This window comes from Heterocephalus glaber, unplaced genomic scaffold (assembly GCF_053883595.1).
Source record: "Heterocephalus glaber isolate CG9 unplaced genomic scaffold, H.glaber_assembly_v1.0 deba00001497, whole genome shotgun sequence".
Classification (NCBI taxonomy): domain Eukaryota; kingdom Metazoa; phylum Chordata; class Mammalia; order Rodentia; family Bathyergidae; genus Heterocephalus; species Heterocephalus glaber.
Window position 1 is genome coordinate 74,065,923 of NW_028258320.1, and position 26,659 is coordinate 74,092,581.

The window sequence follows — 26,659 nt, forward strand, 5'->3', positions numbered from 1 at the left end:
ACAGACAGAAATGTGAACAGGCAAGGAAGGGCAGAGCATGCATCAGAGAAGACAGGAACCTCAGCTACAGAGCCGAATAGATCCTATCTCTTACAGCAGGCGTTTCTGTGTCATTTGTGTCAAGATCGGGTCTCTTGTCCAACTCTGGTAAATAAAATAATTTCTTTCCTGGGAAGATGTTGGACTTTAAGCTGATAATATACCCTAAAATAATTGTTTTACTAGAAATACATTCGTCACTCTCGAATAATTATTATGTTTAAACCATGCAAAATAGCTTTTTAAAGAGGAAATTAAGATGCTGTTAAGAATTTTACTGGAGCTAATGAAAATTTTAGGTTTTTATTGGAGAGGAATACAGGGCTCTAATTAGAATTGGCTTTATGGGCCTCTAAGTCCACTTTAAGGAAGTGCAGGCAATGAATTTGAGGGAAAAGCTGATGCGGTTGGATCTAGTAACTCCTCTCATGGGCTCTTGGACCACAACCCACTCGCCGCAGTGTGGTTCAGAGGAAGGCCCTTCAGTGACTTTCTGTTCCTTTGGACACAATCCTGGGTCATTGCTGTGGCCCACAGCACTGTGGGGTCTCTGCCCTGCCGGTCCCCATCTGGTCATCTCACACAAGCCTTCGGGACCCCAACACAGCTGATCTTTTTGGTGACTACAAGAGACTTTGTTTTCCCTTTCTGTGGCATTTGTTGCTTTGAGTACCTTTTGTCTCCTGTCCCACTGCCTCCTTTTAAGTGGTGGTCTTCCGCTCACTGGTGGGGCAGGTCTTCACCCAGTCCTCACTCATTGTCCACACTTTCTCTGGAACCCTGCCCAAGTATTTTCCTTCTCTGTCCTCATGGTGCGTGTGCTTCTTGTTGTAGCTCACAGCTCTCCCAATTTTACACTGAGCTCCCTGCTTTGCATTTTTAATCACTGTTGAACAAACTATTAAAACTATAGTTCGGTATAAAATAATAACCCAAAAGAAAGAGTAGAAAGGTGCAAAATACTATAAAAATATAAACTTATACTTATATAGATCTGAGTAAGTATTGACTATAACCACAATATTCATTATAGCTACTATTACCACATATAGAAGACCTTAGAAAAGTTAAATTTAGAATACCAGTTTTCCATAAAATGGAAATACCAGAGCATAATTCTAGGCTTAGCCTTTTAAGGCCTTTACTTTGTTAGGAGGTAAGTGATTAGCTTTTAGCTTTCCAAAGGCGATGGGGAAATTTGAATATTAATTCAACATTAGATGATAAAAGGGAATTATAATTTTTCTTAAGTGTGGAACTATGGTATCTTTAGATTGGTAGGAAATGTCCTGTAATTTAAAAGATGATTTTAGGAGATGAATTCTGAAATATTTTAAAGTGTCATAATATTTGTGACTTGCAAATTAAAGGAGAAGGTATAAGGCAGAGGATCCTATGCAGTGAAAATGGCAAGCAACATGTTATTTTTATTCTTTGCATGAAGGCATTTTGCTCATGCCATGCCCATTAGCTGCAATGGCCACCAGCCACCCTGGCCTTTGAACAATGCTACCTAAAAGTAAGGAAAAAGAGAAAATTCTATCATGACACTCCTCCTCCTCCTCAAAGCCTTCTCTGAAAAGTTATAGCCCTTTTCTGCAGCATTTTGTGAACCATTTGAGCACTATTGTTCAAAATGTAAACTTGCTTCTACCTGTCATAGTGTTATCTCGAAAGATTGGTGTTAAAGTTAGCAGCTGGTATTTTTTTTTGGTACCGGGGATCAAACTCAGGACCTTGTGCTTGTGAGGCAGGTGTGGCACCACTGAGCCAAATCCCCAGCAGCAGTTGGCATTTTGAGCCCTAGAGCAGATGGCCTGGCTTTGAATCCCAGTGCCTCCTCCACTCACTGGTCAGTGGCCCTGAACAAGCTGCTTCATTTCTCTGTGCCTCGGTGTTCTGTAAAACATTGATGATGATAATGAGATCTACTGTGTGGGATGTTATGTAGATGCATCAAGGAATGCATATAAGGGATCATAAAAAGGACAATAGAATGCTGTCTGGAATACAGCAGACACTGTGCACACGGTAACTCATTTTATACATAATACATTTTGCAATTATGTAGAGCTTCAGGCTTTTAAAATACTTGTGTTTATTATCACTTTTCACTTATTCCCTTTATTACTCATGAGTAAGGGAAGGCAGCTATTAGCTCCCTATTTTCTGAGAAAACTTATCCCTGGTCAACCACTTGGGGACTGCTGAGAGGAACTTGGCCTTCTGATTCCTGGGCCTTTCATTTCTGGCCCACTCATGGGACGGCAGTAAATTGGTCATGGCCAGTGATTAATTTTCTCACTTTTCTGAGGATGTTTTTCTTGGCTAGTGTTATTCTCAGGGTATATGCCAGGTCACAAGCAGGCAAAGCCACCAACCTCCTACTCAAAAATGCCAGTGGAAAAGTTTAACACATTTAGAGCAATGGAACTAAACATCAAGAGTTAGCTTGTATCAGTCTATATTTCTTGGAGAATGTTTGTTCCATTGCATGGTAATTACATATACTTCTAACAGAGGAGGGTGAGCACCTAGTGAGTCAGGCTAGGGATCAAAGTGAGGGCAGAAGCTGCTGCTTCTGAAAACGATCATTTTATATTTTATGCATAAATGGTCTAATTATTTCTGGAACATTCTTGAAATCTATTGTTATGGCTTGTCTTTAGATGTCCCCCTAAAATCTCATGCTTTCTCAGAGGTGGTTGAATCTGGAGTGTGTAATTGATTCATGGTGGTGGAGCTAAGCTCGAGAGCACTAGGGTTAAGGGCTTGAGTGCTACCCACCTTAAGTAGTCTAAATAAGATAAAAGGGGCAGAAAGACAATGTTAAAGTCCCTTGTTGCTTTTGTTGCTTCTGCCACCATGAATTGTTTCTCCTTTGTCACCCTGCCTTGGGGCCAGTCGATTATGGACTGAAACCTCTATGAATTATAAGCCAAATAAACCTTTCCCCTTTTAACTTTGGGTGTTGGGTATTTTGTCTCAGCAACAAGGGGAAAATAACACATCTATTGAAGATATCACTTGATTCTATAAAAGCACATTACTGTGAACAATTGGAAAGCAATCTCAAATCAAGCAATATTGCCACTCATATTCCAACTACTAAACAAAGAAGATTTTAATTGCCCTTGTTGCAATTATTTTTCTTGATTTACTATTTCTGTCACTACTATTGTTATCAGAACAGTGATTTTTAAAATGTGGGTATAGTACTTTGCAGTTAGAGTCTTCGGATAAACTATTGAACTGTATTAGATGTGTGTAATCATATTACACACAGATTTGATCAGATGTAAATTTTTTTTCTGTGAAAGGCTAAGTATTAAATATTTTGGCCTTTCAGGTCACATGGCTTCTACGTTAACTGCTCCTCTACTCTGTCTTTTCAGTAAAGAAGCCATAGGCAATTGTTAAATGAATGTGTGCCAATAAAACTTTATTTATAAAAAGCGATGCACACTGGACTTAACTTTTGGGCTGCAGTTTTTAAAATCCTAAATTAGATTATACAGGCTTTATCATCCTTACCTTTGTAGCTGTGGACTGTGAGGCCAGGGGCTTAAGTGATTTTCTCAATGGTGTACAGTGAGCTAGCAAAAGAACAAGGACTTGGACCCATGTCGGCTAACTCCTAGTCTGGTCTTTCCTCTATTGAGTGGAAGTGGCCAAGTCCTGAGGAGTGAGGCATTAATCAGGAAGGGTACAACATTAACCAGCTCCAGACTGGATCCTATTTAGCTGTGTAACCTTAAACAAGTCATTTTAATGCCTTTATCCATCTACAGAATGAGGAAGTTGGATGAAGAATCTCTAAGATCACCTCTGGCTTTAAAATGCTGTGTTCTTAAGATCAGGGATGGGAAAGGATATTTCATCATGAAGTATTTCAAGTTAATCAGTTATTACAAATACTGCAACACTTATTTACAAAGAAATTATTATGGTCCAATCAACAAATATTTACTGAGTCTATCACACTGCGAACAAAAATGAAAGAAGGGATCCCAGGGTTAACAGGGACAAGTATGAAGACCCATGCACAGAAGTTGCCCATGTATGTTGCCCAGCTCAATAAGTTTGATTAGCTTAGGTGGTGTGCACTGGGGAAATGTGGGAAATACTGATTTTGCATTACTTCATGGTTAGTGGGAATATAGACCCATTAAAAACATAAAGCATAAAAATCTTCAGCTTTGCCTTTTATTAAGGCAGGGTTCTCTCCCATTAGTACAAATCAGTGCAATCTACCTGGATTTTGAACTCATTTTAGCCTCACAAGGAAGTTGAACATTCATGAGTTGTTCACTCAGGTCTCACATATCAAGTTCCCCAGAGAAAATGGGGCAGTTCTTCCCCCAGAACTTCACTAATTCCATTCCCGAAGATCCTAAAGTAGGAAAGAAGTAACTTTCTTCAATCCTTACTACCTCATTTTCTCAAACAGACAGGCAATTTAGAAGAGGGTATTTTGGTAATTAAAGCTAGTTCTCTTCAGTCAGCAAAGATACTTAGCTTGCAGCACTGGGTTGGCCAGTTGATTAAACTATGTGCCTGACCATACAGTTCTCTAATGTGGATGTCCCTTAACTGTCCCCATTAGGCCTTTCAGATAATCCTCAGACAGTTAATTTGAAGACATAATTGGGGCATTACACTGTGAAAGGTGCTATCAGCATCCCTGAAAAGAAGGTATTGGAACCTTTGAGCTAAAAGACTGGGACCCATCCCATTTAATCAATGCCTTTGATCGCTAAGGCGATGCCAAATTTTCCTGTGCTCCGTAATGGTAAACGCAACACTCGCTGAACATCTTCTACCAGTCAAGTATTGTCATAAGTTTTATTTTTCTATTGATCATCCTATCCAGTCCTGCCAATACTCATGTATTTCTATCCTCATTCACATAAGAGAGGGAGGGAGGGTCTCACTGCGTCCAACTTGCTCAAGTTCCGATACAAGTGGCAAGTGGTACACCAAGCTTGTGAGAATGCAGCGTGATTCCTGGGGCCTTCTGATTCATCACTAAGTAAGTTCAAATACTTTGGAAGCCATCATGTATTGACAAAGAGTGGGGTTCATGATTTTAGCTCTAAGACAAGTAGAAAGGCAGAACTGCACATCCTTGTGGATGCATTCTCTGGTTTCCATGGAGATACTGCTGAGGGTGAGCATTGTATTGCAGGAGAGAGACAGGATTATCACTCTGAGGCTCAGAAAACGAAGGCTTCCCTGACTGTGTCTGGCACACAGTGCTTTCTCTTTCTACTGCACAGCTGCCATGTGGGCGATCAGAGGCAGCACGGAACAGCTGGGGGGCCAGGGAAACCTTCGTCAGCCGCACAGTCCCATTCGGCATCCATATCTGCCAGTAGGTTTCTCATGGCAGAGATGTGGGTCTCTTCTTCAGTGAAGCAGGGTTGACATTTGGCAGGTCATATGTGGTTGGGGTCCTGAGGACAGAAGGCTTCTACCAAGGCCACACCAGTCTTTCTAGCTGTAAAGGCTCTCTGTGTGCTGAGATGAATTGGGAATGTAGCGCCATCAAAGGAGAGAAGAAAAATTTGACCTCCAGAAAATGGTCAAAATTAAAGACCTTTTCATACGTTGACACATATTTCAGTATAGACTTACAAATTAGGCAATGGGAGCAGTGTGTTTTTATGGAGAAGTGATTTATTCCTATAATCCTTAGTTGTTTCATATCTAAAGCAAAGAGGCACAGCTCTACCTCATTTTTTGGTGAGAATCAAAGGAGAAAATGCTTACCCTGGGTTTCACTGGCATGGACTTCATTGGTAGCTGTTACTAGGAAGCAGTAAAGGGTAGTTGCTATAGTAGCTATGACTCTTATTAGCTGTGTGACCTTAGCCAAGTCACTCTGTTTGCATCCGTAAAATGAGGGATGTTATGGCTTACATCCAGATGTCCCTCCAAAGCCTCATGTGCTCATAGGTGGGGCTTTTAGAAAGTGACTGGATCATGGGTGTGATACTGGATTAGTCACTGATGGGTTTATAGCTGTGTGTGATGTGGGAAGTGAATCCTATTGGGAAGAAATGAGTCACTGGGGGTGTGGCCTGGAACAGTATATACCCCTCCTCCTCCATTGATCCCTGCTGCATCCTGCATGCCATGCCATGAACTCATTCTCTTCTTCCATGCTGCCTTGTTTGAGAGCCAGCTGACTATAGACTGAAACCTCTACAAACTGTGAGCCCAAATAACCTTCCCTCCTTTAAGTTGTTGGTGTTGTGTGCTGTGTCTCAGTAACAAGAAAGTAACAAAACAAAGATAATTATGTTACCTATCCTATGTGGTACTTCGTGGAATCAAGATGGGGAGCATGCATGAAGAACCTAGGACAGCACCTCTGCACAGTGCTTCCAACTCAATTAATATCACTGTCACCACTATAATCATCAGTGCATCAAAAAAGCATTTTCCTTTATCAGTGAGCTTTGGCTCAAAGACCTAAGTCTTTTAATTACAAAATCCTTTAAGTATTAAAATGTTTCAAAGTGAAAGACTGTTGCTGGACAGGAAATGTCTGCTTTCTAAATAAAGGTCCAACCTTCTCTCTAACCATTTCCACTGCTTCTGTTGACTCTCTGGTCTCCAGATTACTGGCAGCATTTCTCAGTTGTGTCTCGTCCTCTCCGATGCCCTACTTTGAGACTGAAGCAATCGCACCAAAGTCCCAGAAGGGAGGACTCTTTGGTTGTGGCATTTTATGCTTTTGTTGTATTAACCATTTAAAAAATATATAAAAGCACCTGAATTATTAACTGTTTTCAAAGTGATATTTGATGGCAAAAGTAATATCTGTGGGCAGGATTAAGTGAGTTTTAAGAAAAAAGCTGAATAATTTGACAGTGTTAATATTATGCTGTCAAAAAACTCATTTTCTCAGAGCCATCTCTATCCCTTGGTTTCAGTTGCACAAGCTGTCATTAAGATGGTGAGATTTATTTTTCCTCTAATTGCAACCTGACAGCCAATTTTAAAGAAATATAGCAGAGGTGCTCACTGTTTAGAAGGGTGGAAAAATCACAGCATCGCTTACATAGGGGATTATGTGGATCATACGGACAACAGCACGCAATGAAGAAATCAGAGGAAATCGGGCTCTGTGGATCCCTGTGGTGCCAATCAGATGTTTGAAAATATTTAACAACCCCTGATTCATTTGTTGGGGAAAGATAGAAAGCACCCTCTCTTGCAGAGAATGGGAGTTCAACCTCTTTTGTGCAATTTTCTGGTTTTTGCATCCTCACGCATTAAATATATTCACCCTTTACAGCTTTTTCAGGGTCTGTGTATGTCTTCCTCTTATAACCTCAGAAATCTCACATGTGACTGACGAGAGACAGATAATGATCTAGCGCCTAGGAGCCAGGCCTGGAGTCAGTCCATGTCTCTCTTCTTCCTTCTGCTCCTTGTGCGCTATGAGGCATGTAGCTGCTCTGTCTCAACGTGGTCTCCCTTCATGTCCATTTGTGTCCATTGTGTTTTACTGAATGACCTCAGAAGGCAACTGTTTTGTGCTAGGTCTTGGGGCTATACTCAGGAAATGAGAGATATATCACAGGGTACCCTAGATGAGCACTGGAAAATTAAGATTTACATTTATGAAAACCTAGAAGACAAAACAAACTCTGCACTATGAGGTATGAATGGATTACAGTTAGCTGCATCGGGCAGTGGCCAGGAGAGCTGAGCTATTTTGAATATAGACTTCAGCTTCAGCTCTTTGGCTCTTTAGGCTTGAATCCCAGTTGCTCTGTGACCACTGTAGACATGGGAGATGACACCCAGGACAGCAATACTGGTCTGGCTGGTCAGGGAAAAACTTCAAGAGAAAGTGGTGTTTCAGATGAAACATCATCACCAAAGAAGGTGCAGCGATAGAAAATAAGATTGTGAAAAGATGCTAAATATCATTAGCTATTAGGGAAATGTATATTAAAAGCACAACAAAATGCTGCATATTAGAATTGCTGAAGTAAAAAAAAAATGACCATATCAAGCATTGCTGAAGATGAGGGGGAATGGGAAGTCTCATGGACAGCTGCTGGTAATGGGCAGCACTTGGTAAAGAGGTACATGCACTTTGGAAAATAGTTTGGCAGTTTCTTAAAACAAACTGTTATAATCATGCAATGGAATATTCAGCGATGAAAAGTAATGAACTGCTGATATGTGGAGAAACTGATAATATCACTAAATACCAAAAGAGTGTCTTTTGTACAATACTATTTATGTGACATTGTAGAAAACGCAAACCAATCCATAGTGACAAAAAGTAGATCGGTGGTTGTATGGGGGTGGATAAGATGAATGGGAAGGAAGGAGAGGAGGGAAGGAAGATTGGCAAAGGGACTCCAGGAAGCTGTTGTGGGTGATGGGTATGCTCCTTGCCTTGATTGTGCTGATGGCTTCAGGAGTGTGTTCATATGTGGAAACTTTCAAATCCTATCCTCAGATACAGTGGTACCTTGGTTCACAAACTTAATTGGTTCTACAATTTTGGAAAAGATGGCCACATTTGGTGTTTGTTTGGGAAAGATGACCTGATGCAGAGTTTGCATTTGTGTTTGTGTGCCATGTGATGCAGAGTTTGCAAACAAGAAGAAAGTTTTGCCAAATGCTTGTTTGTGACTCAAACTGCTTACAGACAAAACTGAGGCACCACTGCACTTGTTTGTTTTATGTCAACTGTATCTCAATACATTTGTTAGCATAATAAAAGAAGAAAACGGGTAATAATGGGTCCTTCCACACTCTCCATTTCCCATTTTACTAGTGATAAAGTTGGCATAGAAATCAGTGCCATATTTATTTGTCTCTTGTTTTTAAGTCTCTGTAATCAGTTGGCTAGAGCTGAGAGGAGAGGATAAATGTGTAACTAGGACAGTCAAAACTCCAAGGCGATTTATTTGATCTTTCAACTTCATAATGGCTGTGGCATGAACTTTTTCTATTCTTAAAATAGCATAGACCAGCTCTTCAAATTATCTGCACTATCACTAGAGATTTTCAAACAATAATACAGGATATTACTTGGCAGGGTGACCAATGAAAATGGTAATGTTAATTTTGGAGAGGAATAGAGAATTCACTGCCTCATTTTGTATCTGTGAAACTAAAAAAGTTATTTTATCTTTCTGGTCCTGAGTCACACAGGGCTTTTTTTTTTTTTTTGCAAACATGTATAAAAAATTCCAGATCTCCTGATTTCTAGTGCAGTCTATGGCATAATTGTTAAAAAGTCATGAGTCAGAATGGGCCTGTGTTTAAAATTTGTCTCTAATGCTTGAAATTATTTTCATGGCCTTAGTTACTATTATAATTTTTTGCATTTTAATAAGTTGTTTATTTTTAAAAATTGACAGACAATATTAATGCTTATGGTGTTTCTATATATTACCATTGTCTAATGGTTAAGTTAAGCTGATTATAAATCCATTACCTCTCCTCCTCCTCCTCCTCTTCTTCCTCATCCCTCATCCTCCTTCTCTTTGTGGTGAGGACACTTACGATATACTCTCTTGGCAATTTTCAAGTATGCAACACACTGCTGTTAACTGTAATTGTCATGTTGTACAATAGATCTCTGGACTTATTTCTCTTGTCTGAGATTTTGTACCCTTTGAGCAATATCTGCCAAATCTTGTCCCTGAAGACCCTACTTCTACTTTTCTACTTTTCGCTTCTGTGAATTTGACTTTAAAATTTCACATATGAGATCATGTGGTATTTGTTTTTCTGGGCCTTACTTATTTCATTTAACATAAACTGTCCTCCTTTGGGGTTCATCTACATTGTTGCAAACAGCAGAATTTCCTTCTTTTTGAAAGGCTGAAGAATATTTCATTGTGTCCATATACTGTGTTTTCTTTATCCATGAATACTTAGGTTGATTGTGTGTGTTGGCTGTGTGACTAATGCCTCAGTGAACATGGATGTGTGCAGATGTCACTTGAGCATACTGATTCTATTTCCTTTGGATAGATACACAGAAGTGGGTTTGCTGGGCCATATGGGTGAAAATATAAGAAAAATTAAGATGAAAACAACATTAAAATAGCTCTTCACAGTGGAGCCTGGAAGCCTTTTGTGGAAGCCAGGCTGGGGTACTGCATGATTCCAGCTGCCACCTGGAACATGAACTTTGTTCACCTTACCCTTTGGCTACAGGCAGCTGGAATGACCTAAATTGTTAGACCCTTACCCTGGGTACAGAGGCTCAGGACGCATATCAGGGGTTATTGGAGAGTCTTTTGGTGGACATTTTCACTCTGCTTATACTTCCTTTCCTGGGCACATAGCTCCTGTTCCTTCTCAATATTTAAACTCCCATTTTTCCTGCCTTCCTAGAACGTGGATGCAGTCACCTGGGCCCATGTTTCTCAAATTGCAATTCCTAAGACCTCTAATAGGGTCCTTTTATTTTGTAGTTTCCGAAGTTGGATTAATGGGCGTATGATAGTTCTATTTTCAGTTTTGTTAGTGAATCTTCCATACTGTTTTTTCTAATGGTTGTGCTAATATACCTTCCCACTAACAGTGTGTCAGTTCACTTTTCTCTACATCTTCTTCAACTCTTACCTTTTGTCATAGCCATTTTAGCAGTATGAGGCAGTATCACATTGTTTTCATTTGCATTTCCTTAATGATTAGTGATGTGAGCCTTTAAAAAATATACCAGTTAGGCTGGGGATTTAGTACCATGCATGCCTCACAAGTGCAAGGTCCTGAGTTCGATCCCCAGTATTGGAAAAAAACCCACAACCAGTTGGCCATTTGTATTTCTTCTTTTGATAAATACTTATTTAGATTTTTGCCTATCTTAAATCAGGTTATTTTTGCTTTCTTGATATTGAGGTACTGTCTCCTACTTGATAGATTGTCTCTTCACTCTGTTGATTGGTTCCTTTGCTGTGTAGAAGTTTTTTAGTTTAAATAATCTCATTACAGTTTTTCTTTTTTGCTTTTGTTATCTGTGCTTTTGGAGACCTTTATTATAATTTCTGTTTATAGATTTATGAACTCCAGGTTATAAAGTAAAATAACTGCATTCATAAAGTTCACAGCAGTTGGATTCCCCGAAAAACCTGTAGGATAACTATAATGATCAAATGAGATTGTACTGCAAAACTCTTAGCACAGTGCATGAAGCCATAGTACATAGCACTTGATAAATGAGGGCTACTATCAATAATATGATTACTGTTTTATTCCTAGTACAACCATGGCATCAGCTGTCCTTCTTTAGATTATTCTACATCCATCCGTAACCTGGCCTTTAAGTTCTTTCCTTGTTTTCCCTTCCCAGTGCACCTTAGAGTCTGCTTGTCTCAGCTCAACTTTCATCTCTGAGGAGAACTGCTTCCTTTCTGAAATCTTTCTCATTTGTGCCTCCAGCATTATTTGCTGAGCTTCTGTACTTCCTGGGAAGTGTGTGAGTTTTGCTCATTAGATGCTAAATTACTGCCACCAGAAAGAGACAAATGACAGCCTGCAACCTCTTACTACCACAAAGCTCATGCAATAAAACACAAAGGAGCTATAGAGAAGCAAGGTTTGTGGCATCATAAGGAATATATGTCTGATTCAGGCAGTTTATCTAAGTGGTGGATTCAGTAAGTTAATGTTTAGGGAAGTAGACAGCTTCACTTAATGAAATTAAGTATTTAGGAATCCAGATCTGTCACCATTGCTTGTCATGTGAAAACAGTGGATTTGTTGCTTGTGAATGTGACTGTATTACCAAAAACATTTGTTCATATTGGAGCATTACCCAGGGCAGCACTTTTGTTAATAAAATATTGACTGTGAAATGTTTTCTTCCCATCCCTTGGAACCCTTCCAAACAACTTTCTGAATGTGGGCCATGGCCTTCGTGGAACCTTATTCTCTGAGATGATTTGACAAAGGCCGTCTAGTCACTCGTGTTTCAGAGCCAGGGTGGCTGCTCTGAGCTGAGCCCTAGTGTTTTCTCTATGACAGTCTGAGGTCTGTGCTCGTGTGCTTTCTGTGAAGCAGGGATGATACAGGTAGAAATCCTAGAGCATCAGAGCTGGAGCAAAGCTGTGCATTGTAGCAGGGAAACAGACCAGCCCCAACTTCTGATCTTTCCCTTTCTCTTCAGAGCTGAAAGTCTTTGGAGAGCGTTCCCTGTTATCATCTCTTTTCTCTAATCTTTCTAGCAAACATAATTAATGATTTACACATCCTGGGAACAACAGTAGCTTTTAGGCCTCTCCTACCTTGACCCATCAGCAGAATTTTCTTTCTTTTTTTTTTTTTATTTTTGAAGAAATGTCTATTCATGTCCATTGTGTATTTTTGAATTGGGTTGCTTGTTTTTTGTTGTATTAATGCATTCTTTATACATTCTGGATATTAATCCCTTATTATCTGTGAGTTACAAATGTTTTCTGCAGTTCTGTGGGTTTTCTTTTCAGTTTTTTGACAGCGTCCTTCAATGCACAGAAATTTTAAGCAAAAATTTTAAAGTTTGATGAAGTCTAATGTATGTAATTTTTTTACCTGTACATTTGATGTCATACCTTAGAATCACTGCTAAATTTATTTATTTATTTTTTATTTATTTTTAAATTTTATTTGTTGTTGTTGTTGTTAAATTCTTTTATTGGTACATTGTAGGTATACAACACAATTGCATTTCTCATTGGGAATTGTACCTTTACATAATGCATCTTGGTTCTTATTTTTTCCCCATTCCTAGCCCTCCCTTCATGCCCTCCACCCTTCCCTATTTACAAAGACTTTATTTCCATTTTTGCTATTTCTCAGCATTTTTCCTTTCCCTTCTTTCCTTTCCCCTGCCCCTCCCACTACCCCTACCCCTTTGGGCCTTTTCTTCCTGTTTTGCTTTATTGATTATTCATTCTAATCATTGGTACATTTTAGGTATACAATATAATGACATTCATCATTGGAAATTTGCACCTTTACATAGTCTCTCTTGGTTCTTATTTTTCATCCTTGCCCAGCCCTCCCTTCAACCCCTCCATTCCTCCCTACTTACAAAGATTTTGTTCCTATTTTTCCATTTTCTCATATTAATCCCATTCCCTTCTATCCTTTCCCCCAGCCCTCCCACTTCCTTCCCCTTTGCCCCTTTTCTTCCTATTTCACATTACCTATTATACATTTAGTCCTTATTTACACTTTCAGTTTCTCACACCAGAGAAACTATTTGGTATTTACACATGTGTGTCCTATTTATTTCACTTAAGAGTATTGCCTCAATGTGCATCCACTTAGCTATAAATGTCTCTAATTTCTCATTTTTATGGCTGAGTAGTACTCCATTTTATAAAAAATCCACATTTTCTTTATCCAGTCTCCAGTTGATGGGCATTTGGGCTGTTTCCAAGTTTTAGCTATTACAAACTGCGCTGCTATGAACATGGGTGCACATATATCACTGTGGTATGATTCTTTTAAGTCTTTGGGGAAGATCCCCAGCAGTGGAATAGCGGGATCAAATGGGATTTCCAGTCCTAGTTCTCTGAGGTATCTCCATACTGACTTCCACAGTGGTTGCATCAGTCTACACTCCCACCAGCAGTGGAGCAGGGTTCCTCTTTCCCCACAGCCCTGCCAGCATTTGTTATTGGTTGATTTCATGAGAGCAGCCATTCTTTCTGGAGTGCGGTGGTATCTCAGCGTTGTTTTCATTTGCATCTCTCGAATGACCAGTGATGTTGAACATTTTTTCATGTATTTATTTGCCATTTCTACTTCTTTGTCTGAGAAATGTCTGTTCATTTCAGATGCCCATTTTTGGATCATCAACAGAATTTTCTGGTACCGTACTGACCAGTTCTGATGTTCTTGGTGTTTGTGGCTCCACACAGTCATAGTTTTCCTCTTATCTTTCTTGCTATCCCCTTCTTTGGGCTCCTTTTCAGGTTTGTTTTCCTTTAGTCTCAGCCATTAAGTGCTGGCTGTCCTTTGAAAGTCAAGCTGAGGTCTGACCCTCTCTCAAACTCTGCGCTTGCCCTAAAGAATCTGACCTGGAGCTTCATTGGCCCCAGGTAGAGGTTCCCACCCTGCTCCTCTCCGAGGTGTGGATTCCCCTGACCACCCCTCATGTTTCCTCAGCATGTCTCAAAGTCACTGTGGACTCAAAATGTCCAGGCCTAATGCTCAGCCTTCTTCCCCAAACACTTCCTGTTCTACTCTCCATTCTATTTGATGAGTCAGAAACTTAGAAGTTATCACTCTCAGCATTTCCTCCTTCTTGTATTCCATATTCAGTTCGTTAGCATGTTCTGTTTATTTTATCTCTTTATCTCTCTACCTCTGTCCCTTTGCAGCCCCCTGCACAGAGCCTGGCATATAGAGGGACTCAATAAATGCTTAATGTATGAGTGCATCTCCAAGTATCAACCTAGGCCAGGCCACTGTGGGCTCTGGCCAGAACAGCTGCCAGAATCTCTGCATGTTCACTGGACCAATCTGATCCAAATAGCTCTCCATACTACAGCCAAAGAGATCTATCCAGACATGTAAATCTGATCACATCATCCTCTATTCCCCACTTAAAGTATCTCAATGGTTTCTTATCAGACCTAGGAAAATAAAAAGTTTTAATGTGTCTTAGAAGGGCCTGTGTAGTTTTCCACTGCCTGGCTCTCCACCTTCATCTTGCTCCATGTTGCACCTTGCTTCATGTACACCACACACACCGTTGTGCTCTACCCACCTCACACTTCCCCTGCCCCCCAGCTTCCTGCCTTGGCACTGTCTGAGACACCCGGGAACCACCCGAAAAGAAATGGAGCGATCAAATTCTGGGAAGGGAGACCCATGGGATCATGCCTATTTTTGCTTCAGGGCAGAAAAAAAACGTGGATATAAATGAGTTCCCAGAGCTCACACAAAGCCTCGGAGTTAAAAATATACCAGCTACAAAGACATCCTACCAACACAGATGCAGGCAAGTTCAGCCTTCTGAAACACTGTTTCACCCTAGTAGTCAAGGCTGACTGGTGAGTTTCCTGTAACTGAGCTCAGACACTGACTGACCAGGATCAGCTAGCTTGGATCTCTTATTTTGCAGGGAGGACCTGGATAGAAACATTCAGCAGGAGCCTTTTTAATATCAGCTATTCCTTTCCTTTGTTTAGGGAACTGCTGGCCTGATTTGCCTTTGATCAGAGCTGCAGCTTCCTTATGGTTAGACAGACGTCCCAGTGAAAAAGTCTTGACATGCTGTGTTTCGTCTAGATCTGATCAGATTTCTATGGTTTCTGGCCCTGAGAACCCAGGTTCAGGAACACTTGTATCAGAGCCACTTTTCCACTCTCCTCTTAGTACTCATCCTTCGCATCTTGACTTCTTGCAACACTGTATACCTCTGAGAGTAATAATTTCAATTTTAAAAAATGTGTATACTTGAATAATGTCTATATCCTCCCAAGGGTTAGCTGCATGATGGAAGGAAAAATATCTGGCTGTGTTTTCTGTTGTAGTCTTAGAACTTAGCATAGCTGGTGCTTAATACTATTTGTTAAATACATGAAATAATTGTAAACCAGAAAGGAAGGGCCAGTTCATGGCTTTGCTGTGAATGACAGCATGACTTTAGGAATAAAGAATTGTTGTTTGGATCAAAGAAATTCTGTCCTTCATTATTGCAATTTATGTGAGCTATGCGAAAATCTTGCCCACTGGGGTACCCCATCCATTTGCTGATAAATTCTTTAAGTAGAAGCCTGAGTGTTTAGAAGCTTGGATCCAGACAATTAGCAGCAAGCCACTGCCTCAATCTATTTCCTAAATTCCCTCCATTAGCTGCAGTGAATGCCTTTGGGTTAGATTTTACCTGATTGAGCTTTGTAGTCTGCACCTGTTCAGATGGAGACTTGTGTTCTTCTGGGGCTGCAGAGTCAGGGTGATCACCTCTGCCCACCCAGAGCTTGCCTTGGTTGCTCTGTGGAGTGTGATATCTCAGGAGCTTGTTCCTCTGTCTTCTGACGCCCCTACTGATGCAGCACTTACTTCCAGAACTGGTGGATCCAAAACTTATTACAATGGAGGACAACTGTGTAAATTCTAACCATAGAGGATGCATTTCCACAGGCTTTGCTCCATTTTTCCTTTGTGACAACTCCGATTTACAGGTGTTCTTTTATTTCCATTTTTTTAAAACTAGGAAACTGAGGTTAAAGAAAGAAAGTGATCTATATTATATTCTCTGACCCCTCCAGTAACTTTGGTTTCAAACTCAGCTTTTCTGACTCTAAAACTAATGGTTATCTTGCAGCATTACTGGTTCTACATTTCCAGGTTGTCATGGGCTGAAATGTGTCACCTCAAAATTAATATATTGAAGCCTTAACACACAATGTGACTGTGTGTAGAGGTGGCACTTGTTATGGTTTCGGGGTTTGGATAAATGTTCCCCCAAAGGTCCATGTGTTAAAGGTTTGGTCCTTTGGAAGGCAGGGCCTAGTGGGAGGTTTGAGATCATTGAGGGAGAGCCGCTGGAAGCCTTTGTGGTACCCTAGTCTCTTTGTCTTCTGCTTTTTCTTCCTAGCTCATGAGGTGAGCCATTTTGCTCCACTATGTGCTCTTGCCATGATGTGCTGCCTCTTCAGAGGCCCAAAGCCACAGGGTCACTTGACTATGGACTGGGATCTCCAAAACTATGAGCCAAAGTAGCCCTTTTCTAAGTTACTTACCATAGGTATTTTGTTATAGGAATGGAAAGCTGTCTAACACAGGTCCTTTAATAAGGTAATTAAGGTTAATGAGATTATTAGGGTGGATCCCAAAGCCCTCAGGACTGGTGTCCTTACAAAAGGCAGAGACTGTAGCCCTCTCCCTCTCCCTCCAACCCTCCTTTTATTCTTTCTCTCTCCCTCATCCCCTCTTTCTTTGGATTTTCAGAGGAAAGGCCGTGGGGAGGGCATAGTGAGAAAAGAGTTGTCTACAAGCCAGAGGAAGGAATCATCAGATGTCAACTCTCACAGCATCTTGATTTTGGACTTCCAGTCCTCAGCACTGTTAGAAAATAAGATACTATTATCTGAGCCAATAGTAATGGCAGCTCAAGGAGACTACAACACATGTCAAATCAGACTGCTGCAGTAGATGGTGTTGGTAGGTATAGGGCTGGTGACAAGGGACCCTCATATAGAGTCTTGGTAGAGTCTCTGGTAGAACATAGAATTGCCTCTCATTATTTGGCAGAGAGAGTTTCTTCATTACAGGTATAGTAGCTCTGTTCTTATGTTAGTGAGCTTTCTGTCCCTGTAACAAAGCACCTGAGATAAGTAACTTATAATGAGAAAGATTTATTTTGGCTCACGGTTTGAGAAGTTCCTGCCCATGGTTGGCCCCGTTGCTTTTGGTTTTGTGGCAAGGAAGCACATCCTGGCAAGGAGTGTGTGGCGGAGCAAAACTGCTCATGTTATGGACAGGAAGCAAAAGAGAATGGTGTAGGGGTCGTGATCTCATGATCCCCTTCAAGACACCGCTCTCATGACCTGAATACCTCTCGGGGATTCTACCTCTTCACAGTTTGACACCTCTCATGGCACCATGCTGGAGACTAAGCCTTTAGCACACGGGCCTTTGGTGGACACTTCAGATTCAAACTACAGCTGAGCCCAAAGGAGTTAACTAGGATACAGTTAGATGTTTCTGGACCACCAAAGACCCTTGCATTCTATAACCCCCCAAACCCACCAAATGGGACTCTAAGGAAACATAGCACATGGTTAAATGGTAGAGAATCATAATGAAGCAGTAATGCTAAGATCTGCCACTTTAAATCATGGGACGAACTGCAACCAAATTTTCCTGGAAAACAGGAACAGCTGTTGTTGACTCACCTCTGTCACTAGTGATAAAACAGCGGGATGCCAGATGCACTGTTTAATCTCGTGAGTAGAAGCAGGCCTGGCTGTGAGGGGCCCCCTCTCCCTCCTAACCTAAACTTCTTCACTCTGGCTCCCCTAGTAGTGGCATGCAGTCTTTCAAGAGGGACAAGTGGCTCAACCAGAAGGCTGCACAATCTTTGATGAGTAGCACTGTCCACCATTTTTAAGGAAGAGCTGCCAGACAAAGAAACTAAAGCCCTAGAAGTTTCAGAAAATGTAGTTTTGGGTGGGTGCAGGTCTTTCCTGGCCTCAGAGCTACCTGTGATTGCATTTGCTCTGTTCACTCTTTTCATTTCTGTCAAGAGCCATTGCAGGTAGAAAAATGGTTCTAAAAGACTGACTCCTGGTGTGAGGGGGATACTGCAAGGGATTTTCCTGGACTACTCTTTAGCCTCACATCAGACTGGTACCTGAGAGTGCGTGCAGATTCGGAGGACTTCCCTGGGAGAAGAGACCCCACTGGGCCACAGGCGGTACTAAAACCTTCCGACTCAAGCTTTAGACAAGACAAATCAGCTGCATTCTTGCGCTATTGTTACTATTTTTTTAAAAAATGAAAGTGTTTTAGAACAGTTTGTCATATATAAAAATTGAAAACACAGTGCAGAATTACTTTTGTATTTCACATTTGGTGCAACTAATGAACACATATTGGTAACAATATTTTTAGCTAAGTATTGTAACTTTTTCAGTTTCTTAGTTTTTATTTAATTTCCTTTTCTGTCCCAGGATCACATTCCAGACATCAGATGATATTTAGTTTTGTTTCTCCTTAGGGCCTTCTTTACTATCCATTTTGGTAGACTTTCTGTGTTTTTGATGACTTGAAAGGTCCTTATGGAATACTCATCAGGAACTTTGCAGAATGACCCTCGATTTGGTTTGTTTGATGTTTTTCTCAGGAAATTTCAGGTTTATTACTATAAAATTATTCTTTTCTCTTCTCTTCTTACCATACTTTTAGGGTGGGAGTCACTTTTCAGAGTTTGCTGTTGAGGGAGAAGCTAGGCTCAAGTGCATCAATGTGGAGTGGTTTAGTTTCATGAAGTGATTTTTTTCCATAATCCAGGACAACCTGCTCTAAGAGGGAATCCTGAAGTGAACTCTTTGGAACTCAAGGATTCCTCTTATTCTGTGAATAGCCATGGTGCCCAGAAATTGAAAGAAGTTGAAATTGAAATTTCGTTTTTCCTTCAGTTTCCATCAAGCTCTTTGTTCTTATGCATGTGTTAGTTTGACTTGGGATCAACATGTTTTTGGGTTTTTTTTTCTGAAATGCAGTCTTTATGTTGGCATCTCTATTAATATGCTAAGTATTAGATATAGTATCTACATGATTCTAGACTCTGTCCAGAAGAAATGGAAAGAAAATGAAGCCACCTGGCACCTTACGTGGTTCTATTTGATGGGTGTATAGAAGGGCTGTTCCATCTGTGTCACTGGGAACAGATCGTCTGTTAGGACAGGTATCAAGGATAATAGCAGAGTCACACAAGATGGGGTCATGTTCCCAGGAACAGAGGGTTTGTCTTGTATAATATTTGCTTGTGGTGGAAGAAGAGTACACATGAGGAAAGAAAAATAAGCCTTTCAGCAGAATGATTGTTTCTGTTGCTTTTATGCTTATGCCTGAAATGTAGGTATGTTTGTAGATCATACATCAGAAAAGTAGTTTAGTTCCTTTTCCTTTGGAAAAAATGAAAATGTTATTGCTGTGCAAACAAGATTTGTACTGAAGCAAGCCACATTTTCTAAATGAATGCCTCATTATAAGAACATCTCATACTGAAAGTGTAAATAAGGACTAAATGTATAATAGGTAATGTGAAATAGGAAGAAAAGGGGCAAAGGGGGAGGAAGTGGGAGGGCTAGGGGAAAGGATAGAAGGGAATGGGATTGATTTGAGAAAATGGAAAAATAGGAACAAAATCTTTGTAGATAGGAAGGAATAGAGAGGTTGAAGGGAGGGCTGGGCAAGGGTGAAAAATAAGAACCAAGAGAGACTATGTAAAGGTGCAAATTTCCAATGATGAATGTCATTATATTGTATACCTAAAATGTACCGATGATTAGAATGAATAATTGATAATGCAAAATAGGAAGAAAAGGTCCAAAGGGGTAGGGGTAGTGGGAGGGGCAGGGGAAAGGAAAGAAGGGAAAGAAAAATGCTGAGAAATGGCAAAAATGGAAATAAAGTCTTTGCAAATAGGGAAGGGTGTAGGGGGTGAAGGGAGGGCTAGGAATGGGGAAAAATAAGAACCAAGATGCATTATGTAAAGGTACAATTCCCAATGAGAAATGTAATTGTGTTCTATACCTGCAATGTACCATTAAAAGAATTTAATAAAAAAAAGAGAACATCTCAAGTAGTCTTCATAATGGCTCAAAGCTTGCTCTGCTACATTTCTACATTCAGCTCATCCAACTATAGGGTTGTCCCTTGCTCTGTTTTAAAGAATACATCAAGATGCTAGTGTAGCAGTTCAGTTCCTTGTGTATTGGATTTTGAGCATGAAGCTTAGGGTTAGGGTTTTGTCTGGCACGAGTTTCAGGGTTCAAATACACGTATGTGAATTTTGAAATGTGAGTATTATCTCTAGGGTTAGGGTTCATGTTCATGTAAGGGTTCCAGATAGGATTGGAATTCACATAGCTTACTTCTGGAGGGTGTGTATTATGGTTAGTGTTAGGGACAATGTTAGGCTGAGGAACAGCGATTGTGTTGGAGTTCCAGGACCTGATTATTGGAGTGTGAGCATGATGGACAGGATAAGGTAAAGGGTTATGCATTGCATTGAATTCAATATACCTCAGCATGGTAGTGAGGCTATGAGGTGACGTATTAGTGTGAGTGTTATGGTGAGGGTCACGGATAAGTTCGACTTGGGGTCAGGGATAGCATTAGAATATAAGGACCTTTGAATTGGAGGTCAAGGGTGGTAGTTCGAGTTAGAGTTAGTGGTAATGGAAGATTAGGATAGTGTGGGAATTCAAGCACCATCATCTGTGAAAGTAGGTATGAAGCCTAGGTTCAGGATTGAGTTCAGAATGAGGTTTTGGGATCAAATTCATGTCATAAAATTTGAAGTGTGAATATGATTCTTAGAATTTGGATTCATAAAAGGGTTAGTGCTCCATTTAGTGTTGGAATTCCATAACTCAATACTGGTGTTTGGGTATTCTGGCTAGTGTTAGGTTTAGGGTGTGAATGAGGTTAAAGTGTAGTGTAGAACGGCCATTATATGATTATCGAAGTGAGAGAGTGATGTTAAGGTTAGGTTAAGTGTAAGGGTGAGGCACAGGTTTGAATTTCGTTTAGCGATTAAGACAACATGTAATGTAAGGGTTGGGGTTACAGTTAGGGTTAGGGTTAGGGTTGGGGTGATAGATAGCATTGAAATTGAAATGCCTGTGTCTTCAAGTGTGGGTTGGAAAGTTAGTATTAGCATAAGATCATGGTGAGGTTTAGGAATCATGAAGAATTTCAAGGACCTATGTATTGGAATTTGGTCCTGATGCCTAGGGTTAGGCTTAGGATTAGGTTTAGGTTTAGGGTTCCTATTCATGTACCTGATGTTTGGAGTTTGGGTGTGATTTTTAGGGTTAGGGTTCTTCTTTTCATAAGTGTCATGGATAGTGCTGAAATATAGGTACCTGAAAATGGCTTCTGGGCATTACATTTTGTGTCCCATTTTGGTTTAGGGTTAGGGATGGCATATGGATCAAATACTTGGTTATTCGAATGTGAGTAGGATCTTTAGAGTTAGGATTAGTGTTAGGTAAAGTCTAGTGTTTTGTTCCATGTGCCTGAGCATTGCAGTGTGGCTATGATGGGTAGTGTTAGGGTTAGCGTTCTAGCTAGGGTTAGGGCTAGGGTTGGGGTTAGCTGTAGGTTTGGTATTTCACTTCCTCTGTATTGCAGTGTGGTCAGGATGGTTAGCATTAGCCTTAGATTCAGGTGAGGGTTAGGGATAGTGTAACAATTCAGTTCCTTTTGTATTGGATTTTGAGCATGAAGCCTAGGGTTAGGATTCAGCCCGGCGTGAGGATCAGGGTTCTAATTTGTGTGCGTGAATTTTGATGTGTGGGTATTATCTCTAGGGTTAGGGTTCATGTTCGTGTCAGGGTTACGGAGAGGGTTGGAATTCACATAGCTTACTCCTGGAATGTGTGTATTATGGTTAGTGTTAGGGGCAATGTTAGGCTGAGGAACAGCGATAGTATTGGAGTTCCAGAACCTGATTATTGGAGTGTGAGCATGATGGCCAGCATAAGGGTAAGGGTTATGTATTGTGTTGAATTCAAAGTACCTGAGCATGGCAGTGAGGCTATGAGGTGATGTATTAGTGTGAGCATTATGGTGAGGGTCATGGATAGTGTTAGATTTGGGGTCAGGGATAGTATTGGAATAGAAGTACCTTTGTATTGGGTGTCAGGTGTGCTTGTTAGAGTTTGGTTGAGTGTTAATTGAGGGTTAGGAGAGTGTGGGAATTCAAGCACCATTGTATTGGAAAGTAGGTATGAAGCCTAGGTTCAGGAGACAGTTGAGAATGAAGCTTATTGTTCAAACTCATGTACCACAAATTTGAAGTGTGAGTATAATTTCTAGAATTGGGATTCATAATAGGTTGCAGTGTTCCGTTTAGTGTTGGAATTCCCATAACTCCATTTCGGAGTGTGGGTATTATGCCTAGTGTAAGGTTTAGGGTGTGGATGAGCAATAGGGGAGTGCAGAAAGGCCAGTATATGATTATCGAAGTGAGAGAGTAATGTTAAAGTTAGGTTAAGTTTAAGGGTGAGGCACAGGTTTGAAATTCATGTAGGGACTAAGACAACATGTAATGTAAGGGTTGGGGTTACAGTTAGGGTTAGAGTTAGGGTTAGGGTTGGGGTGATAGATAGCATTGAAATTGAAATGCCTGTGTCTTCAAGTGTGGGTTGGAAAGTTAGTATTAACATAAGATCATGGTGAGGTTTAGGGATCATGAAGAATTTCAAGTAGCTGGGTGTTGGAATTTGGTACTGCTGCTTAGGCTTAGGGTTAGGATTAGGTTTAGGTTTAGGTTTCCAATACATGTCCCTGAAGTTTGGAGTGTGGGTATGATTTTTAGGATTAGGTTTCTTCTTTTTGTAAGTGTCATGGATAGTGCTCAAACAGAGGTACCAGAAAATGACTTAGGGTTAGGTTAGGGTTAGGGCTAGGGTGATAGATAGAATTGAAATTGAAATGCCTGTGTCTTGAAGTGTGGGTTGGAAAGTTAGTATTAGCGTAAGTTCATGGTGAGGGTTAGGGATAATGTCGAATTTCAAGTAAATGGATATTGGAATTTGGTCCCGCTGTTTAGGGTTAGGGTTAGGGTTAGGTTAAGGTTTAGGGTTCCAATTCATGAACCTGACATTTGGAGTGTGGGTATGAGTTTTAGGGTTAGGGTTAGTCTTTTCGCAAGTGTCATGGATAGTGCTGAAATAGAGGTAGATGAAAAGGACTTAGGGACAGGGTAGGGATAGGGTTAGGGTTAGGGTTAGGAAGATAGATAGCATTGAAATTGAAATGCCTGTGTCTTCAAATGTGGGTTGGAAAGTTAGTATTAGCATAAGTTCATTGTGAGGGTTAGGGATAATGTAGAATTTCAAGTACCTGGGTATTGGAATTTGGTCCTGCTGCTTATGGTTAGGGTTAGGAGGAGGTTTAGGTTTAGAGTTCCAATTCATGTACTTGACGTTTGTAGTGTGGGTATGATTTTTAGGGTTAGGGCTCTTCTTTTCATAAGTGTCATGGATAGTGGTGAAATAGAGGTACCTGAAAATGACTTAGGGTTGGGGTAGGGTTAGGGTTAGGGATAGGGTTAGGGTTAAGGTTAGGATTAGGTTTAGGTTTAGGGTTCCAATTCATGTACCTGACGTTTGGAGTGTGGGTATGATTTTTAGGGTTAGGGTTCTTCTTTTCGTAAGTGTCATGGATAGTGCTGAAATAGAGGTACCTGGAAATGACTTAGGGTGAGGGATGGGTTAGGGTTAAGTTTAGGGTTAGTGTTCGGGTGATAGGTAAGATTGAAATTGAAATTAATGTGTCTTCAATTGTGGGTTGAAAAGTTAGTATTAACATAAGTTCATGGTGAGATTTAGGCATAATGTCGAATTTTAAGTACATGGGTATTGATTGGAATTTGGTCCTGCTCCTTAGGGCTAGGGTTAGTGTTAGGATCAGGTTTAGGTTTAGTGTTCCAATTCATGTACCTGACGTTTGGAGTGTGGGTATGATTTTTAGGGTTAGGCTTCTTCTTTTCGTAAGTGTCATGGATAGTGCTGAAATACAGGTATGTCAAAATGACTTAAGGTTCTGGTAGGGTTAGGGTGATAGATAGCATTGAAATTGAAAAGCCTTTGTCTTCAAATGTGTGTTGAAATGTTATTATTAGCATAAGATCATGGTGAGTGTTAGGGAAACTGTCAAATTTCAAGTATCTGGGCATTGGAATTTGGTTCTGCTGCTTAGGCTTAGAGTTAGGGTTAGGATTATTTTTAGGTTTAGGGTTCCAATACATGTACCTGACATTTGGAATGTGGTTATGATTTTTAGGGTGAGGGTTCTTCTTTTCATAAGTGTCATGGATAGTGCTGAAATAGAGGTACCTGAAAATGAATTAGAGGAAGGGTAGGGTTAGTGTTAAGGTTAAGGTCAGGGTGATAGATAGCATTGAAATTGAAATGACTGTGTCTTCCAGTGTGGGTTGGAAAGTTAGTATTAGCGTACGTTTCTGAGTAGGGGGAGGGATAATGTCAAATGTCAACTACCTGGGTATGATGATTTGGTCCTGCTCCTTAGGGTTAGGGTTAGGGTTAGGAGTAGGTTTAGGTTTAGGGTTCCAATTCATGTACCTGACATTTGGAGTGTGGGTATGATTGTTAGGGTTAGGATTCTTTTCCTAAGGGTCATGAATAGTGGGGAAATAGCGGTACCTGTGGATGACTTATTGTTCATGTAGGATTAGGGCTAGGGTTAGGGTTGGGGTCAGTTTGATTGATAGCATTGAAATTGAAATGCCGGTGTGTTGCATTGTGGGTTGGAAAGTTAGTATTAGCGTAATTTTTTGGGTAGGGGAAGGGGTAATGTTACATATCAAGCACCTGGGTATTGTGATTTGGTCTTGCGCCTTAGGGTTAGGGTTAGGGTTAGGACGAGGTTAAGGTTTAGGGTTCCAATTCATGTACCTGACGTTTGGAGTGTGGGTATGATTGTTAGGGTTAGGGTTCTTGTTTTCCTAAGGGTCATGGATAGTACAGAAATAGCAGTACCTGAGGATGACTTACTGTTCAGGTTGGGCTGGGGCTAGGGTTAGGGTAAGGGTCAGGGTGATAGATAGCATTGAAATTGAAATGCCTGTGTCTTCCAGTGTGGGGTGGAAATATTGTTCGGATAGGGCTGGGGCTAGGGATAGGGTAAGAGTCAGGGTGATAGATAGCATTGAAATTGAAATGCCTGTGTCTTCCAGTGTGGGTTGGAAAGGTAGTATTGGTGTAAGTTCCTGGGGAGCGGGAGGGATAATGGCAAATGTCAAGCACCTGGGTATTGTGATTTGGTCCTGCGCCTTAGGGTTAGGGTTAGTCTGAGGAGTAAGTTTAGGTTCAGGGTTCCAATTCATGTACCTGATGTTTGGAGTGCGGGTGTGATTGTTATGGTTAGGGTTCTTGTTTTCCTAAGGGTCATGCATAGTGCAGAAATAGCAGTAACTGAGGATGACTTATTGTTCGGGTAGGGTTAGGGCTAGGGTTAGGGTTCGGGTCCGGGTGATAGGTAGCATTGAAATTTAAATGCCTGTGCCTTCTAGGGTGGGTTGGAAAGTTCGTATTAGCGTAATTTGATGGGGAACGGGAGGGATAATGTCAAATGTCAAGCTCCTGGGTTTTGTGATTTGGTCCTGAGCCTTAGGGTTAGGGTTAGGCTTAGGGTTAGGGATAGGATTAGGGTTAGGGTTAGGTTTAGGGTTAGGAGTCAGTTGAGGTTTAGAGTTCCAATTCATATACGTGACATGCGGAGTGTGGGTATGATTGTTAGGATTAGGGTTCTTTTCCTAAGGGTCATGAATAGTGGGGAAATAGCGGTACCTGTGGATGACTTATTGTTCAACCAGGGTTAGGGCTAGGGTTAGGGTTGGGGTCAGTTTGATCGATAGCATTGAAATTGAAATGCCGGTGTGTTGCATTGTGGTTTGGAAAGTTAGTATTAGCGTAATTTTTTGGGTAGGGGAAGGGGTAATGTTACATATCAAGCACCTGGGTATTGTGATTTGTCCTTGCGCCTTAGGGTTAGGGTTAGGGTTAGGACGAGGTTAAGGTTTAGGGTTCCAATTCATGTACCTGACGTTTGGAGTGTGGGTATGATTGTTAGGGTTAGGGTTCTTGTTTTCCTAAGGGTCATGGATAGTGCCGAAATAGCAGTACCTGAGGATGACTTATAGTTCGGGTAGGGTCAGGGCTAGGGTTAGGGTTAGCGTCAGAGTGATAGATAGCATTGAAATTGAAATGCCTGTGTGTTCCATTGTGGGTTGGACAGTTAGTGTTAGCGTCATTTTGTGGGTAGGGCAAGGGATAATGTTACAGGTCAAGCACCTGGGTATTGTGATTTGGTCTTGTGCCTTAGGGTTAGGGTTAGGGTTAGGAGGAGGTTTAGGTTTAGGGTTCCAATTCAT